At 45.9% G+C, this 18,918-nt stretch overlaps 1 protein-coding gene and 1 non-coding gene across 2 annotated transcripts in view; both read left to right on the forward strand.

The window, feature by feature from the left end:
* Positions 1–18,918, forward strand: part of LOC148042907 (basal cell adhesion molecule-like) — a gene marked incomplete at its 3' end in the record, with an annotated part of 60,045 nt that overhangs the window by 6,799 nt on the left and 34,328 nt on the right.
* LOC148042908 (U6 spliceosomal RNA) lies at positions 6,753–6,860 on the forward strand. The gene has a single exon (XR_015698409.1). It is a non-coding gene; the product is annotated as a U6 spliceosomal RNA (small nuclear RNA).

Raw genomic sequence — 18,918 nt, forward strand, 5'->3', positions numbered from 1 at the left:
GAGATGGCTGGGGAATTCTGGGAGTTGAAGTCACAGGTCTTAAAGTGGCCCAGGTTGGAAACTTCTGTTTTATGCAGTGCTGCTTATCCCTAATTTTAAAAAGAAAAAAAAAAGAAAGAAGGAGGAATTGTAGTTTTGTGGTTGTGAACAAGGGTTCCCATGCTTAGGATGGCTTGTTTCCAAAGGAGTGTGCAAACCTCAAAGTGGGAGCTCCGTTTGATTCTCGGGATAAAGGGAATTGGAATGAGAATAGAGCCGGAAGGGACCTTGGAGGTCTTCTAGTCCAGCCCCCTGCTCAAACAGGAGATCGTATACTATTTCAGACAAATGGCTATCCAAAATCTTCTTAAAGACTTCCAGTGATGAAGCATTCACCACTTCTGAAGGCAAACTTCCGTTCCGCTGGTTTAATTGTCCCTGAATCCATTTGGCTCGAATAACAGATTAACAATTGATGGAAGGGACCTCAGAGGTCTTCTATTCCAGCCCCCTGCTCAAACAGGAGACCCTTAGACCAGTGTTTTTCAACCTTTTATTGTGCAAAGGCACACTTTTTTCATGAAAAAAATCACGAGGCACACCACCATTAGAAAATGTTTAAAAAAATTAACTCTCTGCCTATATTGACTATATATAAAGTAATTCTCCCACGGCACACCTTACACTATGTCACGGCACACTAGTGTGCCATGGCACAGTGGTTGAAAAACACTGCCTTAGACCACGTTACAGACAAGTGACTGTCCAGTCTCTTCTTAAAAACATCCATTGATGGAGTGCCTACAACTGACAAGTTGTTCCACCGGTTAATTGTTAGGAAATTCCTCCTTAATTCCAGCTTGCTTCTCTCCTTGATTAGTTTCCATCCATCGCTTCTCGTCCTGCCTTCTGGTGCTTTGGGAAACAAGTTGACCCCCTCCTCTTTGTTGCAGCCTTCAAATATTGAAATACTGCTATAATGTCCCCCCTTCCTGCCCCCTGCTATCATCTCCCCCCCCCTTAGATATGAAGTGCAGGTTTGTTTAATTTTGACTTTGGGAACTAGAAATGTGGGGAAAAAACCCACCCTTTTTTGCCTGGGGAAGAGTGTGCATGTCAATTTATGCGAGGGTCTTCTTTCTCGCTTGTGCCAAGCTTGGCAGTGGGGCTGGGGCAATTCCGGTGGCGCTGCCAGCTGCAGCCAGCAATGCCCGAGGTGTGCAAATTGTTTTGGAACTTGTTCAGCGAGAACTTGGCTGGTGGCAAGGAAGAGGGAAGCCGGCTACGGCTTCTCAATGAACCAGGAGCTGCCCAAGATTGGCCCTTTAAGATGGATGGACTTCAACTCCCAGAATTCCCCCGGGAGGCTTACTGGGAAAAGATCCGCTCAGAGGCCACAAATCTATGGGGATGAGTCTTTAAAGACGAGGGTGTCTTAACGTCGCCAACTTTGGCATGGCTTTTAAGTGAGTTTTGCCCGTTTACGACTTTCTTGGCTTTCCGCCGTTAAGGGAATCACCGCGGTTCCTAAGTTTAGCGTGGACTTGCCTTGCAAAGTTGTATCCCCTGACCCTGGGAGACCGTCGTAAAGATGAGTCGGTTTGCCAAACGTTTGAATTCTGATCATGTGACCGTGGGGAACGCTACGACGGTCATTAAGCGTGAAAAACAACCCTCAATCCTTTTTTTTCAGCGCCGTGGTGACTTTGAGGGGGCCACTGAAGGAACTTTGTAAGTCGAGGACTACCTCTCCTTCCCTTGCAAATAACACCTGCGCGCGGACTCCTGATCAAAATAATTTGGGGTGTCCTTATGTTTCTGCTCCTGGCGACTTCTTGCCATTTTGTTATTTTTTTTCCCATGGCCGTCGTCACTTGAAACGGTCACTAAGTGAATCATTGTAAGTCGAGGACCACCGGGACTGCTGGCGTGTGCTTCTAACCTGTCCTCCCTCGCGAGATTGACGTCAAGGCATGCAAAAAAAAAAACCCGCCGGAGCTTCGATGGCCCCGGGTGCCAATCCTGCGTTCTTTCAACCTCTCCTTGAACTGTCAATCTGTCAATCACAGACCTCATCTTCTTCTTCCTCCCCCCCACGCCACGCGCGCGCGCACACACACACACACACACAGCCCTCCTCCCCTGCGATAACATCTCTTAGCCACAGGCGGGAAGATCACAGTCGATCCCAACCGGTTTGGCAACTTTGGGAGCCCGAAAGTATCACAATCCAGAAAGGGGAGAACAAACATGGCAAGATTTTGACTCTTTAGAGTCCTGTCTCCATTTCCTCCCTCCCCCTATTGTGTTTGCTCCCCCCCCACCCTCCCCCAATCCCTTTGCATCCTGGTTTCCCGGATCCCTCCAGGTAGGCTACAGGTGTGCTGAAACATATTCCCCCCACCCCAACACGCCTCTCTCCTTGCAAAGCTCGACAATGCAAACTTCCAAGCTAAGATTCCCGTTTTCTGTTTTTTTTCCCCTGCTCCTTCATTCCCTCTCCTCCTCCTCCTCCTCCTCCTCCTCCTCCTCCTCCTCCTCCTCCTCCTCCTCCTCCTCCTCCTCCTCCTCCCCCCCTCCCATGTCTCCGGCCTTTTCCCTGCATTGTGCCTGCCCCCCAAGCGTGGCACCTTGTCAAATCAGCCAGGAGAAGGCACAGCTGGGGACGGTGATGGTTGGCTAGAGTTGATTCCCAGAATTTCTGTTTAAATCCGGTCGAATGGATTTCAAGAAGGGCTTTGGGGGGCAACCTAAATCGCCATCATCGCAGAATCTAGATTTTTTTCCCCCCCGAAATATTTTATTTCCATTTCATAACATACAATCACATGTATACTATACATAGCCAATATCCTATAGTATTAAATAATAATTACATCAGTTCTCTTGTCAAGCATGCCCAGAAAAATAAAGACCCGTTATAGTTCTTCGCTCTCCATACACCTCTTTCTTCTACCTCTCTCCTACCTCCTTTCTTCCCTCCATCATCCTTTCCTACTCTACTTCCCCTTCCTTTTTCCTTCTCCTCTCTCTACATTCCACTCCTCCTTATCCTCATCCTCCTCATCTTCCCCCCTTACCCTCTCTCCTATCCCTCTCTTCCTATCTTCTCCCTTCTGCTTCCACTCTTCCTCTCATTGTGTATTTCCGCTTCCATACTACTCTACTTCCCCTTCCTTTCTCCTTCTCCTCTCTCCCTTACCACTCCTCCTTATACACCTCATCTTCCCCTTCACCCTCTCTCCTATCCCTCTCTTTCTATCTTCTTCTCTCCTCTGCTTCCCACTCTTCTACATCCTGTCTTCCCTCCATCATTTTCTACTCTACTTCCCCTTCCTTTCTCCTTCTCCTCTCTCCCTTACCACTCCTCCTTATACACCTCATCTTAGTTTTAGTTTAGTTTAGTTTTATTAGAACTTGTAGGCCGCCCTTTTCCCTGAGGGGACTCAGGGCGGCTCACATAAAACTAGGAAGGGGGGGAATACAAACAACAAAATAGAGACATATAGTAAAATAGTAGGCAACATGCATTCATCATTCGGGAGGGGCTACTATCTTTATCCCCAGGCCTGACGGGCGAGCCAGTTCTTCAAGGCTATGCGGAAGGCCTGGACGGTGGAGAGGGTACGAATCTCCACGGGGAGGTCGTTCCAAAGGGCCGGGGCTACTGCTGAAAAGGCCCTCCTCCTTGTAGTTGCCAGCCGACACTGGCTGGCCGATGGGATACGGAGGAGGCCTAATCTATGAGATCTTATCGGTCGTAGGGATGTAATTGGCAGAAGGCGGTCTCTCAAGTATCCAGATCCACTGCCATGCAGGGCTTTATGGGTGATTAATAGCACCTTGAAGCGCATCCGGAGATCAACAGGTAGCCAGCGCAGCTCGCGGAGGATAGGTGTTATGCGGGTGAATCGAGGTGATCTTCCCCCTTCACCCTCTCTCCTATCCCTCTCTTTCTATCTTCTTCTCTCCTCTGCTTCCCACTCTTCTACATCCTGTCTTCCCTCCATCATTTTCTACTCTACTTCCCCTTCCTTTCTCCTTCTCCTCTCTCCCCTTACCACTCCTCCTTATACACCTCATCTTCCCCCCTCACCCTCTCTCCTGTCCCTCTCTTCCTCTCTTTTTTCTCTCCTCTGCTTCCCACTCTTCTACATCCTGTCTTCCTTCCATCATTTTCTACTCTACTTCCCCTTCCTTTCTCCTTCTCCTCTCTCTACATTCCACTCCTCCTTATCCTTATCTTCCCCCCTTACCCTCTCTCCTATCCCTCCCTTCCCATCTTTCTTCTCCCTTCTATTTCCCACTCCTCCTCTCCTTGGTGTATTTCCGCTTCATATCAATATACTTAGCATATCCTTATCTTCTTGCCCGAATCTAGATTTAGAAGGTTCCCCCCCAAATCTGTAGAGATTTCCTATCGTTCTCCAAATCAGGGTTTCTTTTTCTTCTTATTTTTTTTCCATTGCTACTGCAAAGGGCTTCTGAGCACGTTCAGAGGGCTTCCCGGTTTCCCCGTCATTGCAAACATCTAAGACACTTTTGCTTGTAATTCTAATTGGCAGATAGAGTCCCCGACTTAACAACACTTTCTTCAGTAACCGTTCCAGGTTTCAATAGCACTGAAAAAAGTGACTTACGACCACGATCCACACTTACGACTGTTGCATTGTTTCCCCCAAGGTCATGCGATCAAAATTCAGAAGCTGGTCAGCTAGCTCAGATGACAGTCCAAGCATCCCGGGGTCATGTAATTCCCCCCTTTATTACCTTCCTGAGAAGCAAAGGCAATGAGGGAGCTGGGTTCACTTAACGACCGCGTAACTAACTTAGCAACTGCAGTGATTCACTTAACAATGGTAGCAAGAAAGATCGGGCAAAAGACCTGATTTAACGTCTGTCTCACTTTGCAACAGACATTTTTGGGCTCCAAAAGGCGGTCGTAAGTCGAGGATGACCTGCATGGATTTTAGAAATATTTATGTGGCATGGTTTCATTGCTTTTCCTGTCGTGAGCCATCCAGAGTCACCCCTGAGGGGAGATGGCCAGCAAATAAATCTAATAAATAAAAATAAAATGAAATATGGTGAGAAAAATAAAATATAAAATAAAATAGAGTAAGGTGAAATGAAATAAAATGAAATAATAAAATAAATAAAAAACTAAAATAAAATAAAGAATTCTGTTCTGTTCCGTTCTATTCTATTGTTTTATTCCTGTTTTATTCTATTCCTATTCCATTCTATTCTCTTCTATTGTTTTATTCCTGTTTTATTCCTATTCTATTCTATTCTATTGTTTTATTCCTCTTCTATTGTTTTATTCCTGTTTTATTCCTATTCCATTCTATTCTCTTCTATTGTTTTATTCCTCTTCTCTTCTTCTCGTTTTATTCCTCTTCTCTTCTCTTCTATTGTTTAATTCCTGTTTTACTCCTATTCTATTCCATTCCATTCTCTTCTATTGTTTTATTCCTATTCTATTCTCTTCTCTTCTATTGTTTTATTTCTCTTCTATTGTTTTATTCCTATTCTATTCTATTCTATTCTATTCTATTCTATTCTATTGTTTTATTCCTCTTCTCTTCTCTTCTATTGTTTTATTCCTCTTCTCTTCTCTTCTATTGTTTTATTCTGGTTTTATTCCTATTCTCTTCTATTTTATTCTATTCTCTTTTATTGTTTGATTCCTATTCTATTCTATTCTATTCTATTCTTTCCTATTCCTATTCCTTATTCTATTCTATTCTTCTATTCTATAGTAAATTAAAGTAAACTAAACTAAAGTAAAATAAATAAATAAATATCTATATACACTCAGGTTCTGGAGACCAGGGCTGGTTGGCCAGCCCCCAAAACCCTCCCCTTGATATGCCCGCTCTCCGCCGTAACCCACTTCCATCCTATTTTTCTCCTCCGAGCTGTGGGAAAACAGGGCGGGATCTGTGCCGGTTCTCCTTTGGACCTCGAGAGCTTCCTTGACTTTCCTCCTTTCTTTGCTTTGCTTGGCATCTGTCACCCCCCCCCTCCAAACCCCCCCCCCCAGACAAAAGCCCCAGTTCTCCTCATGTTAATGAGCTGGCTGCGCCCAGCGTGTCTGCCCGGGTTCGATGCCGGCGCTGTGGAGACCTCACACTCGTCCCAGGCCTGAGAGCGGCGGAGAGACAATCGGCCGTGCGGGATTGACTCTGCTTTCATCCCAAGCAAAGCCCTGGCGTCTCTCCTGGGCCTTGGCTATTTCTGGAACCGGGGGTCTTTTTTTAGACCCTCTGGGCCTTTAGGGCATTCCCCTCTCCAGCCCCCAAGGGCAAAACTATTCATAGCTGGCATTTTGTTCCCCCGGCGTTTTCTCACGGACAGCCTCAGGAGCTGAGCGTTGGGAAAGCCTTTGGAGAATCCGTGCCGTGGAAGTTATGTTGAATGGTTATTCAGTGCTGGTTTTTTTTTTTTTTTTTTAAAGGTAGAATACCGGTAGTCCTCAACCTACGACCCTAATCGAGGCCCAGATTTCTGTCGTTAAGTGAGATGGGGGTGCCGTGCGTTTGGCCACGGTTGTTAAGTGAATCGCCGCAGTCGATAAGTTACTAATCCAGTATACATTAGGCTAGACAAGAATTTGGTGGCAAACTAGAACTATTTTGACACACACAAAAATTGTACTCCGATGTCTCACTGATTGAGGAATGATGAAATGTTTGTTTTAAAAGAAAATAAAACTTTTGAAACCTAAAATAAGTTACTAATCCAGTCGTCAAATTAAATTGATTAATTACGTGCTTGCTTGCGGAAGCACATAGAGTAACATTGGAACGATACGGAGAAGATTAGCAGGGCCCCTGCGCCAGGATGGCACGCAAATTCGCGAAGCGTTCCATATTTTTCCTTTTTCTCTGCCTGTATAATTTCTCCATTTCTGATCAGGAGGAATATTCGACGTTATGCATAGGTCTCTTATTATTTCCCCAAACGGAAACCAGTGAAGCGCAAAATATATATATATAATCTGCCAAATGGAAACCAAGTTAAGCAGACAAATATATAATCCGCGGCCTTGAACGTGTGTTTGAAAGGCGAGGGGGGGAACGGTATAATTCAAATAAAGACAACGATAAACAATTGGGGAAAAAAATATTAATTAAATAGTTAAATTGAGTTAAAATGAAAGTACCCAGTACAAAATCCAGGAGTGGTTTGCAGATAATGGGAGGCATTCCATTGTGCTGTTTCTGCCAAGCCCCTCACCTTGACCCTCCCTTCTTCTCCATGGTGGGAATAAGGGGGGGGGTCTTTCCACCCCAGGCAGTGGGGTCTTATGAAGTCCTCCCGGCTTCCCACTCGCTCCCACCCTTAGTCAGAATGCCTCAAGAGCCCTTTAGCTAGTGTGATAAGTCAAGGGCCACTTTTCAAGGGCTACTTTTGCAGAGGCCTGCCTGGGTGTGTCCTGCGTGGAATCTCCCTTTGTGAGTGTGTTTGGTTTTCTTTTCTCCTTTTCTTTTCTCTTTTCCTTTCCTTTCTTTTCCCCTGTTTTTCCTTTTTTTCTTTCCCCCTTTCCTTTCTTCCTTCTCCCTCCCTCTTTCCTTTCCTTTCCTTCTTCTCCCTCCCTCCCCCTTTCCTTTCCTGCTTCTCTCTCCCTCTTTCCTTTCCTTCTTCTACTTCCCTCTATCTTTCCTTTCCTCTCCTCCTTCTCCCTCACTCCTTCTTTCCTTACCTGCTTCTCTCTCTCTCTTTTCTTTCTTTTCTTTTCCTTCTCCCTCCCTCTGTCCTTTCCTTTCCTTCTCCTCCCTCCCTCTTTCCTTTCCTTTCCTTACCTGCTTCTCTCTCTCTCTTTCTTTTCTTTTCCTTCTCCCTCCCTCTTTCCTTTCCTTTCCTTTCCTTCTCCCTCCCTCTTTCCTTTTCTTTCCTTCTTCTCCCTCCCTCCTTCCCTCTTTCCTTTCCTTTCTTTCCTTTCCTTTCCTCCTTCTCTCTTTTTTCCTTTCTTTTCTTTTCCTTCTCCCTCCTTCCCTCTTTCCTTTCCTTTCCTTTCCTTACCTGCTTCTCTCTCTTTCCTTTCTTTTCTTTTCCTTCTCCCTCCCTCTTTCCTTTCCTTTCCTTTCCTTCTTCTCCCTCCCTCCTTCCCTCTTTCCTTTCCTTCTCCCTCCCTCCCTCTTTCCTTTCCTTTCTTTTCCTTTCCTTTCCTGCTCCTCTCTCTCTTTTCCTTTCTTTTCTTTTCCTTCTCCCTCCTTCCCTCTTTTCTTTCCTTTCCTTCTCCTCCCTCCCTCCTTCCCTCTTTCCTTTCCTTTCCTCCTCCCTCCCTCTTTCCTTCTCCCTCCCTCCCTCTTCCCTTCTCCACCCTCCCCTCCTCCCCTCTTTCATCTTTCTTCTTCCTTTCCCTCCCCTCCTCTTTTTCCTTTCCTCTTTCCTTTTCTTTCTACTTTTTCTTTTTCCTTCTCTTCCGTTCTTTTCTCCTAGGGGCTAAAGGGAAGCCTTGCCCAGGCCTTTGAAAGATTCCCCCCAAGTGCATCCAGGACCTGCTTGGGCACTTGTGAGTGGCCCCTTCCCAGTCCTCCTATCATTTGAGCCCCCTTCTAATCTCTCTCTGCCCAGGGCGAGGAGGGGGGTTGGTTGGTTGTAGAAATGCTAAAAAGCACCATCTGGCAAAGATATTGAAATGCAGAGGATGCTGAGATGTGTGGGACATTTACACCCGATTAAATAAATTGGCCTGACTTCCTGCAGGGAGTGTGTGTGCTTTGGCCAGGGAATTTTAATTATGCCTGTCGAGGGGAAGGGATGAGAACCAGAGAATGTAAGGCGAGGGAAGGGGTTCCACCACAAAACTGCGCTCGACCTAACCGCGTAGCTGACGTCATCAACAGGGCAACAACAGCGCGGAGACAGAAGCACGCTGTAAACCCTAAACCTAAAATTAACCCCTAAACCTAAACCTAACCCCCTAAACCTAACCCTAAACCTAACCCTTAACCTAACCCTAAACCTAACCCTAACCCTTAACCTAATCCTAAACCTAACCCTAACCCTTAATCTAACCCTAAACCTAACCTTAACCTAATCCTAATCCTAAACCTAACCCTAACCCTTAATCTAACCCTAAACCTAATCCTTAACCTAACCCTAACCCTAACCCTTAATCTAACCCTAACCCTAACCCTTAACCTAATCCTAAACCTAACCCTAACCCTTAATCTAACCCTAAACCTAACCCTAACCCTTAACCTAACCCTAAATTAACCCTAACCGTTAACCTAATCCTAAACCTAACCCTAACCCTTAACCTAATCCTAAACCTAACCCTAACCCTTAATCTAACCCTAACCCTAACCCTTACTCTAACCCTAAACCTAACCCTAACCCTAAACCTAATCCTAAACCTAACCCTAAACCTAACCCTTACCTTAAGTTGAATCGGCTTGCTTTCAAAGCGCTATTTAAAGCGCCCTTCTTTCTCTGCGCTGTCTGTTGTCGCCCTGTTGATGACGTCAGCGACGCGGTTTAATCGGACGCGGCTTAGTCGAGCGCGGTTTTGATGGGTCACGGAATGAAGGGTCTCCCCCCCCCCAAAAAAAAGTCCAAATGACAGCCACCATCCCAACATCGGGCAAGTTCTCCTGCAAATGCCCCCTTGCTTCGTGTTTTTCTCTGCATCCCTCCAGCCTCCGAAAGCCATCCTAATCCCCCTCCCCCAGTTCCTTGTTCACCCTAATCCCTTCCCCAGATTTTTAAGCTTTAGGTAAATGCTCCCAATCCTATCTCCCAAGTTGTGTGTGTGTGTGTGGGGTGGAAATGCCCATATTTTTCGGAGTATAAGACGCACCTTCCCCCCCCCCCCCAAAAGAGGGGGAAAAATCTTGGTGCGTCTTACCCACTGAATACAGCGTTTTTGGCCTCCCCAAACCCCATCCCCTTTGCAAAAATGGACGTGCAGAGGGTTTGGGCAGCTTGTAAAATGTTCCTGGGGCTGGGGAAGGCAAAAACGAGCGAAAAACGGGGCGGTTTTTGCTAGTTTTTGCCCCAGGAGCACTCTGCAAGCCTCCCAAAGCCTATGTATGCCCTGTTTTTTTGCAAAAAACAGGCCTTTTTTGCTCATTTTTGCTCTCTCCCCTCCAGCAGCACTTTGCAGGCTCTCAAACTCGCAAAAAACAAGGCATGCAGAGGGTTTGGGAGGTCTGCAGAGTGCAAAAACTTTTTTTTAAAATTTACTTCTTCAAAATCTTGGTGCGTCTTATACTCCGGTGGGTCTTATATTCCGAAAAATACAGTAGTTTCCGGCCCGAAACTTCAGGGCTGTTGGTTGTTAGAATAGTTTTAATTCTCTTTGAAACAAGTCAATAAAAACTTTGACAGGTTGAAATCCTCCCAGACTTCTCTTCCCACTCCCCCCCGCCCCCCCAGTTGAATTCTGCACATATTTTTCTTTTTATTCCTGTGCATTTCTAAGCATCTCCTACAGGTCTTTTGATGTTTACTTAACTCAGCCTGATTTCCACTACCGTGCTTTTTTGCAAAAGCAACTGCAGCAAAAGCCAAAAAGGGAGAATTTTGGCTTCTGTCCCAGGTACTTTTAGAGACAAACAGGAAGGGATGCAGCCTTCCTTGGCTGGTACACCTGAGAGAACAACAATGCCAACAACAAAATGCTCACACCAGGTGCGATGTCTTGCAAGATCAACACCAGTGAGCCTGGTGAGATTCGAACTGCCGAATTGCAGAATCAGCAGAATTGAAGCCTGCAATACTGCATTCTAACCATGGTGGCACACACCACGAATTGATAACTGCCTCGCTTAGCAACAAAAACTCCTTTGTGGCCGTTACTTTAACCAAGTCAGGTAAAAACCCAATAAATGCATTTAGGCAGCAGGGCAAGGTTGATTGATGTTAGCCTTGGTTAGAATCTCTCTCTCTCTCTGGGTCTTTCTTTCTTTTAGCAGCTTAGCGTGGCAGACGAATTGCCCTCGCTTGGAGAGTTACTGTCCAGTGTATCGGGTGTGTTTTAAAACCTGTGTTTAATAAATCAGACCTAAGTTAAAAAGAAAAAAAAAGACAGCGCACACACACAGAGGCACAGAGGCGCTTTCCGCATATGTTTTACACAAAAGTTTCAATAAAATATGAGCATTGTTTACCGCGGTGATTTAAACATAATCTACGGCTGTAAGCAGCTCTTTTGCAAATCCCAAATGACACCCGGGCATTCAATCCACTCTGTCCTCGAGCCCATACATTTATCGTGCCAGTGTTGGAGGATTGATTATTTAGCAAACAAAGACAAAACCAAACCCCAGAGCCGTGATGGCGAGCCCGTGGCACGCATGCTCGAAATGGCATGCGGGCCCATCTCGCCTGGCACGAGCGGCGTCACCCGTTCCTCTTTTCTGGCACGCATACTTACACGACGATCAGCTGGCCTTCGTATGTACAGTAGTGCCTGAAACTGGAAGAGCTGGTCTTCCATTTTTCAGCGTGAGCGTGCGCCAGCTGATAGTTGCGTGCGCATGCATGCGGGTATCCGGAAGCCTAGCTGGTCGGTGCGCATGCGCGCTCTAGAAACTGGAAGCGCATTTTCCAGCGCGCCCATGCCCCCAGACGAGCACGCACCTTCCCTTTTTGGCACTCGGTGTTGAAAACGTTCGCCATCCCTACCCCAGAGAATCTACACAACGTAGTCCTCAAGTTACAACAGTTCATTTAGGGATGGTTTAGTGACAGTAAAACAGTGACTGTTTTTCACGCTTACAACCCAGATCGCCTCTACAGGGCGATTTCAAGTCAATTAAGACCTCCCTGACAGCTGGGATGTCGACGATTTCCCGGAGCTTCCCCCTGGGACACGTCGTCTCGCTGCGACGTCAGCCCCGCCCCTTGTAGCATCCCTACGTCCACGTGATCAAAATTCAGATGCTTGGCAGCTGGTTCGCATTTATGACGGCGGCAATGCCACGCGATCCCCCCCCCCTTTGAGCCTTCTGACAAGCCAAGTGAAGGGGGAAGCTGGATTTGCTTAACAAACCGGGGGGGGGGGCGACGACTTAACAAGCACAGGGATCCACTTAACAACAATAGCAATAGCAGTTAGACTTATATACCGCTTCCTAGGGCTTTCAGCCCTCTCTAAGCGGTTTACAGAGTCAGCGTATTGCCCCCAACAACAATCCGGGTCCTCATTTTACCCACCTCGGAAGGATGGAAGGCTGAGTCAACCCTGAGCCGGTGAGATTTGAACAGCCGAACTGCAGAACTGCAGTCAGCTGAAGTGGCCTGCAGTGCTGCATTTAACCACTGCGCCACCTCGGCTCTTATAGTGGCAAGAAAACGGGGCAAAACACACTTAACAAATGTTTCGCTTAGCCACATCAATTTGGGGCTCGGTTGTGGTGGCGACTCGAGAGCCACCTGAATCTCATCACCTGAGCATTTAAGCAGGCTGGGTGTGAAGGCTGTGCCTCAATGGGTCTTGATGGATAACCTTGAGTCATCTTTACATTTTGGTGAGTCTGATTTCAGAGTTTCCCACAATTTTAAACACTGCAATTCCCAGAATGCCCCAGCCAGCTACGCGAAAACCGTCTGCTCTGGGTTCATTTCTGCTTTTATTATTTCCATGCCACTCGTTCCTGCCTGGTGCTTTCTCGTTTATTTCTGGGCCTCACGCTCTTTGCCTTACCATCCTCCCCTGTTTGGGTCCTCTGATTGTCCCTGAGATATATATTTTTTTTAAATTTCATGGCAGGGACACAGCTGTTCCATGGGTTAGCAACACCTGTTACTGTTTAATCAGCCTCTTCTCCCCGGCTGGGTAACCCCTTCCTTTCCACTGTCCCCTCCTGACTGTCGGCCAGCCATCGGGGAGAGCACCCCACCGACTGCCTATTTCAGGGGTGTCAAACATGACTTCATTGAGGGCTGCATCAGGGGTTGCGTTTGGGGGTGGCATGGCCAGGGGGCCACCGTGCCCCAAAATTCCTGTTGCTAAGCGAGACCTTTGCCAAGCGAGTTTTGCCCCGCCTTCCTTGCCGCAGTTGCTAAATGAATCGCGGCGGTCCTTAAATTAGGGAGCCCATCTGAGTTGGCTGGTCAGAACGTCGCAAAAGGGGATCACGTGACTCCTGGACATTGCAAACCGTCAGAAATATGAGTCAGTTGCCGAGCCTCTGAATTTTGATCAGCTGAGCCAGGGGGGATGTTGCAAAGATTGCGACTGTGAATGACGGTGATTTTTCAGTGACGTCGTTACTTTGACGGGTCACTAAGCGAACTGTTGTAAGTCAAGGACTCTCTATAGTATATTGTGCTTGGATTAATCTTGCCACTTTAATTAGAAGGGAGGGAAACTTTCTGAAACTGGTCCAATTGCCGTGATTTCACCTTTTAAAGATGTTTTTGGTCATACATGTTGCATTTTGCAATACATCTTGGGGAGAAACCCCTGCTCTTAGAATAGAATAGAATAGAATAGAATAGAATAACAGAGTTGGAAGGGACCTTGGAGGCCTTCTAGTCCAACCCCCTGCCTAGCCCTACACCACTTCAGACAAATGGTTGTCCAACATCTTCTTTAAAACTTCCAGTTTTTCAGCATTCACAATTTCTGGAGGCAACTTCTGTTCCACTGTTTAATTGTTCTCACTGTCCGGAAATTCCTCCTTAGTTCTAGATTGCTTCTCTCCTTGTTTAATTTCCATCCCTTGCTTCTTGTTCTACCCTCAGGTGCTTTGGAGAATAGCTTGACTGCCTTTTCTTTGGGGCAACCCCTGAGATATTGGAAGACTGCTATCATGTCTCCCCTAGTCCTTCTTTTCGTTAAACTAGACATACCCAGTTCCTGCAACCGTTCTTCATATGTTTTAGCCTCCAGTTGGCATAGCAAGAGTTAGTATCTCCCAACAACTCTCTGCCTAACTTACATTTTTCATTTTGACCGAAGAAGAAATCCTCATTACTGAGGATGAGTAATGAAACGTCTCCGTTTCATAAACGTTGGTCCAGTTTGCCATGATTTAAGCCTTGTTAAGACCTCTCTGAATTCCATGGGCATTTCAAGTACTGCACTAAACGTTACAAGGGGGTGTATCATCTCAAAGGGAACAGGCCATTTGAGTTTTGTTTGGACAATTTCTTGGCACACCTTCCATCGAAGAACCGGATTGGGCACCAACACTGAGAAATAGGAAAACTTGGATTCAGATGCCATGTTTCTTTAAAGTGTTATTTATTTAAGCGCATAGCATATCATCCGTAGACTAGCTGTATGTGTTAACATTTCACCTAGATTAATATCCACAAAGTCAAATATAAATGTTTAAAAAATCTATGTTCAAATACCAAGGTTTAGGCCATCTAACTATTGAAGTGCAGCATCGTTTATATTATTTTTAAAAAATCAGATACTGGACTGCATATGCCCTCAACTTGCCCCGATCAACAGTTTGATGTGGGACCCCTCAGTCATACCGAAGGAAAGATACTACCGTATTTCCCTGAAAATAAGACCGGGTCTTAAATTAATTTTTGCTCAAAAAGATGCACTAGGTTTTATTTTCGGGAAAACAGGGTATGCCCCATTTATACAAAGAGTCCCAACAGATGCCATTTCCTGTACCGTACGCCAGATGGTAATAGTTAAAAAAAAAAAAAGGTGGCCAGGATGAGAATAGAAGAGAGTAGAATTCTTCTTTGCCCAAGTGTGATTGGATACACAAGGAATTTGTCTTTGGTGCAAATGCTCTCAGTTTACATAAAGAAATATAAAAGAGTAGAGTAGGAATAAGGAATAGAAGAGAAGAGATGAGAAGAGTAGAATAGAGAATAGAGAACTGAGGACAGAAAATAGAATAGAATAGAATAAGGAATAGAATGGAATGGAATAGGAAAGAAGAGAAGAAAATATAGAGAAGAGATGAGAAGAGTAGAATAGAGAACAGAGGATAGAAGATAGAATAGGATGGAATGGAATAGGAATAGAAATAGGAAAGAAGAGAAGAGAGAAGGGAATAGAATTAGGAATAAGAATAAGAATAGATTAGAATAGAATAGAATTCTTTATTGGCCAAGTGTGATTGGACATACAAGAAATTTGTCTTTGGTGCATATGCTCTCAGTGTACATGAAGACTACTGAAGACTACTACTGCAATGCGCTTTACATGGGGCAGCCTTTGAAGAGTATTCGGAGACTTCAACCCGTCCAGAATGCAGCCGCGCGAGCGATTGTGGGTGCACCTCGGTACACCCACGTTACACCTATCCTCCGCGAGCTGCACTGGCTACCGATCGGTCTCCGGATACGCTTCAAAGTGCTAGTCGTAACTTATAAAGCCCTTCATGGTATTGGACCTGGGTACTTGAGAGACCGCCTGCTGCCAATTACCTCCCAAAGACCCGTCAGATCTCACAGGGTCGGCCTCCTCCGGGTTCCGTCCACCAGCCAATGCCATCTGGCTACCACCCGGGGGAGGGCCTTCTCTGTGGCAGCTCCGGCCCTTTGGAATGAACTCCCCGCGGAGATCCGGACCCTCACCTCTCTCCAGGCCTTCCAGAAAGCCGTCAAAACCTGGCTGTGCCGGCAGGCCTGGGGTTGATGAGTTCCCCTCCCCTCTCGACTGGTATGGCTGTGTGATTTTCGTGTATTTTAATTATGTGTACTGTTGTTTATGTTCCCTTTCCCCTTTGAGTTGTTCGCCGCCCTGAGTCCCTCCTGGAGAAGGGCGGCATACAAATAAACCAAATACAAATACAAATACAAGAAAAATAAAATAAAATACATTCATCAAGAATCATAAGATACAACACTTAGGTAGTCATGGGTTACTATTAAGCAATCACATCATACTAGGAAACAAGTGCAACAATATAAATTGTAAAGATACAAGCAACATGGTCACAGTCATAAGTGGGGAGAGATAGGTACTAGGAAGGATGAGAAGAAGAATAGTAATGCAGTCTTAGTAGATAATTTGACGGTGTTGTGGGAATTAGATGGATCTTTAAGAATGTTTTGAACTTTCTTAAGGCAGCGGGGGGCTATTAAGCGTTTCCAAAGATGGGAGTGGGCAACCCATGATCCTCTGGGCAACGGATGTTAGCCATCTGGAGTGCTGTCTCATCTGCCACTGAGTGCAATTGGCAAACGAGATACAGATCTGACTCACTCTGAGGTTTACCATCTCAGCTGCTCTTTAGCCCAGGCTGGGCTGGAAAGGACTTCATCCTCTATATCTGATCTCCTCTCCCAAGAGATCTTGACTCCATCTGTAATGAGGTGTAGCTATCATTGTAATACCTGGTGGCTTCTGCAAGGCTGGGTCGCAGTGTGGACTGGGAATCCCCCAGGGTGTTTGATGGCAGAAGATTGCTCTCTTTTGTCTTTTGTGCAAATCTGCCTCCATCCTGGTTGTGATGGCTTCGCAGCAGGGGGGGTCTTCTGCCTGACCCTGTCGATATTCCTGAAAAGCCAGTGCATTAAAAAAAACAAAAAACTCTGGACATGCACTGCTGTGTTCTTTGTAAGGCGGCCTCCGTAGCTGATGAGATTGGTCTCCCCAATATATTTCCAGGCTGAGAAGCCAAATTTTGCAGCTACATCTTCTGTTTTTATTCTTCTGATAGGAGAAACAGGAAGTTGCTTCATATCAGATTAATCTCTGTCTATGCACAAGTCCTAGGCTGCATCAACAGAGGGATAGAATCGAGATCACGTGAAGGGTTAACGCCACTTTATAAGGCCTTGGGAAGGCCACACTTGGAATAACGGCGTCCAGTTTTGGTCGCCACGATGTAGAAAAGATGTGGAGACTCTGGAAATAGGGCAGAGAAGAGCAACAAAGAGGATTAGGGGACTGGAGGATAAAACATATGAAGAACGGTTGCAGGAACTGGGTATGTCTCTAGTTTTAATGTGTTGAAAGAAATGTCCTTCTGGGTTCAGCTCCAAGTGGGGAAAAAGACACTGGAGACATGGAGGCTGCTTGGAAAGATGGTTTATTGTTGGACAGGGCCACATGGCCTGAGCCCCGTACAGAAAAGGTGATCACATGTTTCAATGTTGATGGAGAAGAAGAGAAGGGCTGAGGAAGGGGCTTGCTAGGCTTTTATACCCTGTTCAGTCCCACCTCTCTGTTTCCTGTTCCTGTGTAAGAAATGTATTCTGACTGGTTGTCAGACTCCCATGGTGCCATGCAGGGGGCTACTCTCTAGGCTGTGATGAGTTCTCAGTTGCCTTGTGGTCTGTTGAGTAATATCCCTTCCCCCTACAGCTGCAGTGAGGAGAAGTCTTTATTATGTAAAGTGGGCTAGCCTGGCCATCTTAATGGCCCATTAGCTGGGGATGGGCAGAAAGCTATAGGCTATAGGCTATATTCTGTCTTTTGAAACATGTTTCTTTTCACATCCAGAGAAATAGTCTGCCTTTTCAATATTTCCTAGGATATTTCATTTTTCTGGGAGAGGGCTGGGTGATAACTTCCCACAGATGAGAAGAAAGACTAGGGGTGACATGATAGCAGTCTTCCGATATCTCAGGGGTTGCCCCAAAGAAGAGGGAGTCAAGCTATTCTCCAAAGCACCTGAGGGCAGGACAAGAAGCAATGGGTGGAAACTAATCAAGGAGAGAAGCAACTTAGAACCGAGGAGAAATTTCCTGACAGTGGGAACGATTAATTAGTGGAACAGAAGTTGCCTCCAGAAGTTGTGAATGCCCCAACACTGGAAGCTTTTACGAAGATGTTGGATAACCATTTGACTGAAGTGGCGTAGGACTTCCTGCCTAGGCAGGGGGCTGGACTAGAAGACCTCCAAGGTCCCTTCCAACTCTGTTGCTCCTATTCTATTCTATTCTATTCTATTCTATTTTAAAACCTTTTACAAGTCCTCAGGCACCTGGAATACAGTAGAAGTAATTCTCAACTTACAATCACAATTGAGCCCCTGCAGCATCTCTGACTTTAGCCGGACGTTTTAAATAGCCAAGGACAAGGCTTATATGCTTATTTATTTTGCTTTGTGTGTATTTATTTTGTCTTTCTGGAAGACTAAATGTTTGGATTGACAGGAAGTGGGGGGGCAAAGGTAGCTTGGAAGCCGCTGATAAAATTGCACGCATTCCTCTCTCTCTCCCGCTGATAAACCTTAAGTCCTAAGATTTAACTTGTGCAACACAGCAGGGACCCAATATTTCAAGTCTTGTGTTTGCTCAGCCTTGGTAAGGTGAAGACGTGCGGACTTCAACCCCCCAGAATTCCCCAGGAAAAACAGAAATTAAACTGGGGGGGCGCACGGATTGGTAAATTCTAGGCTTGGCCGCCGGATTCGCCAAAATTGCAGACAGATTTGGGGTTCAGACCTTCCAATTACCTGCCCTGGTATTCGAGGGCTGTCTTTTTTTTTTTTTAAATTTTATTTTATTTTATCAATTTCATATATACATTCACAATTATATGATCTCATAACTGTTATTAATAATATGTGTTTATAACAATTTTTCCCTACTGTTGACAATATACTTGAAGGTTGCTTTTTTAACATCCCATAGATCCATCTTATCTTACATCGGTCCTACTTCTTCTTCCCTCCCTCCCTCTTTCCTTCCCTTGTTTCTTCTCTCCTACTCCCCTTCCTTCCCCCCCTCCTTCCCCTTCCCTCCTTCTCTCCTTCCCTCCTTCCTTCCCTCCTTCCTTCCCTCCTTTCTTTTCTCCTTCTCTCCTTCCTTTCCCCCTTCCTTTCCTCCTTCCTTCCCCCTTCCTACATTCCCTCCTTCCTTCCCTCCTTCCTTCTCTCCTTCTCTTCTTCCTTCCCTCCTTCCTTCCCTCCTTTCTTCTCTCCTTCTCTCCTTCCTTCCTTCCCTCCTTCCTTCCCTCCTTCCTTCCCTCCTTGCTTCCCTCCCTCCTTCCCTCCTTCCTACCCCCCTTTCTTCTCTTTCTTCTCTCCTTCCTTCCTCCTCTCCTTTCCC

The sequence above is a fragment of the Thamnophis sirtalis genome, unplaced genomic scaffold (assembly GCF_051295495.1).
Source record: "Thamnophis sirtalis isolate CommonGarterSnake01/CBP01778 unplaced genomic scaffold, rThaSir2_p1.2 scaffold_13, whole genome shotgun sequence".
NCBI classification, from domain to species: domain Eukaryota; kingdom Metazoa; phylum Chordata; class Lepidosauria; order Squamata; family Natricidae; genus Thamnophis; species Thamnophis sirtalis.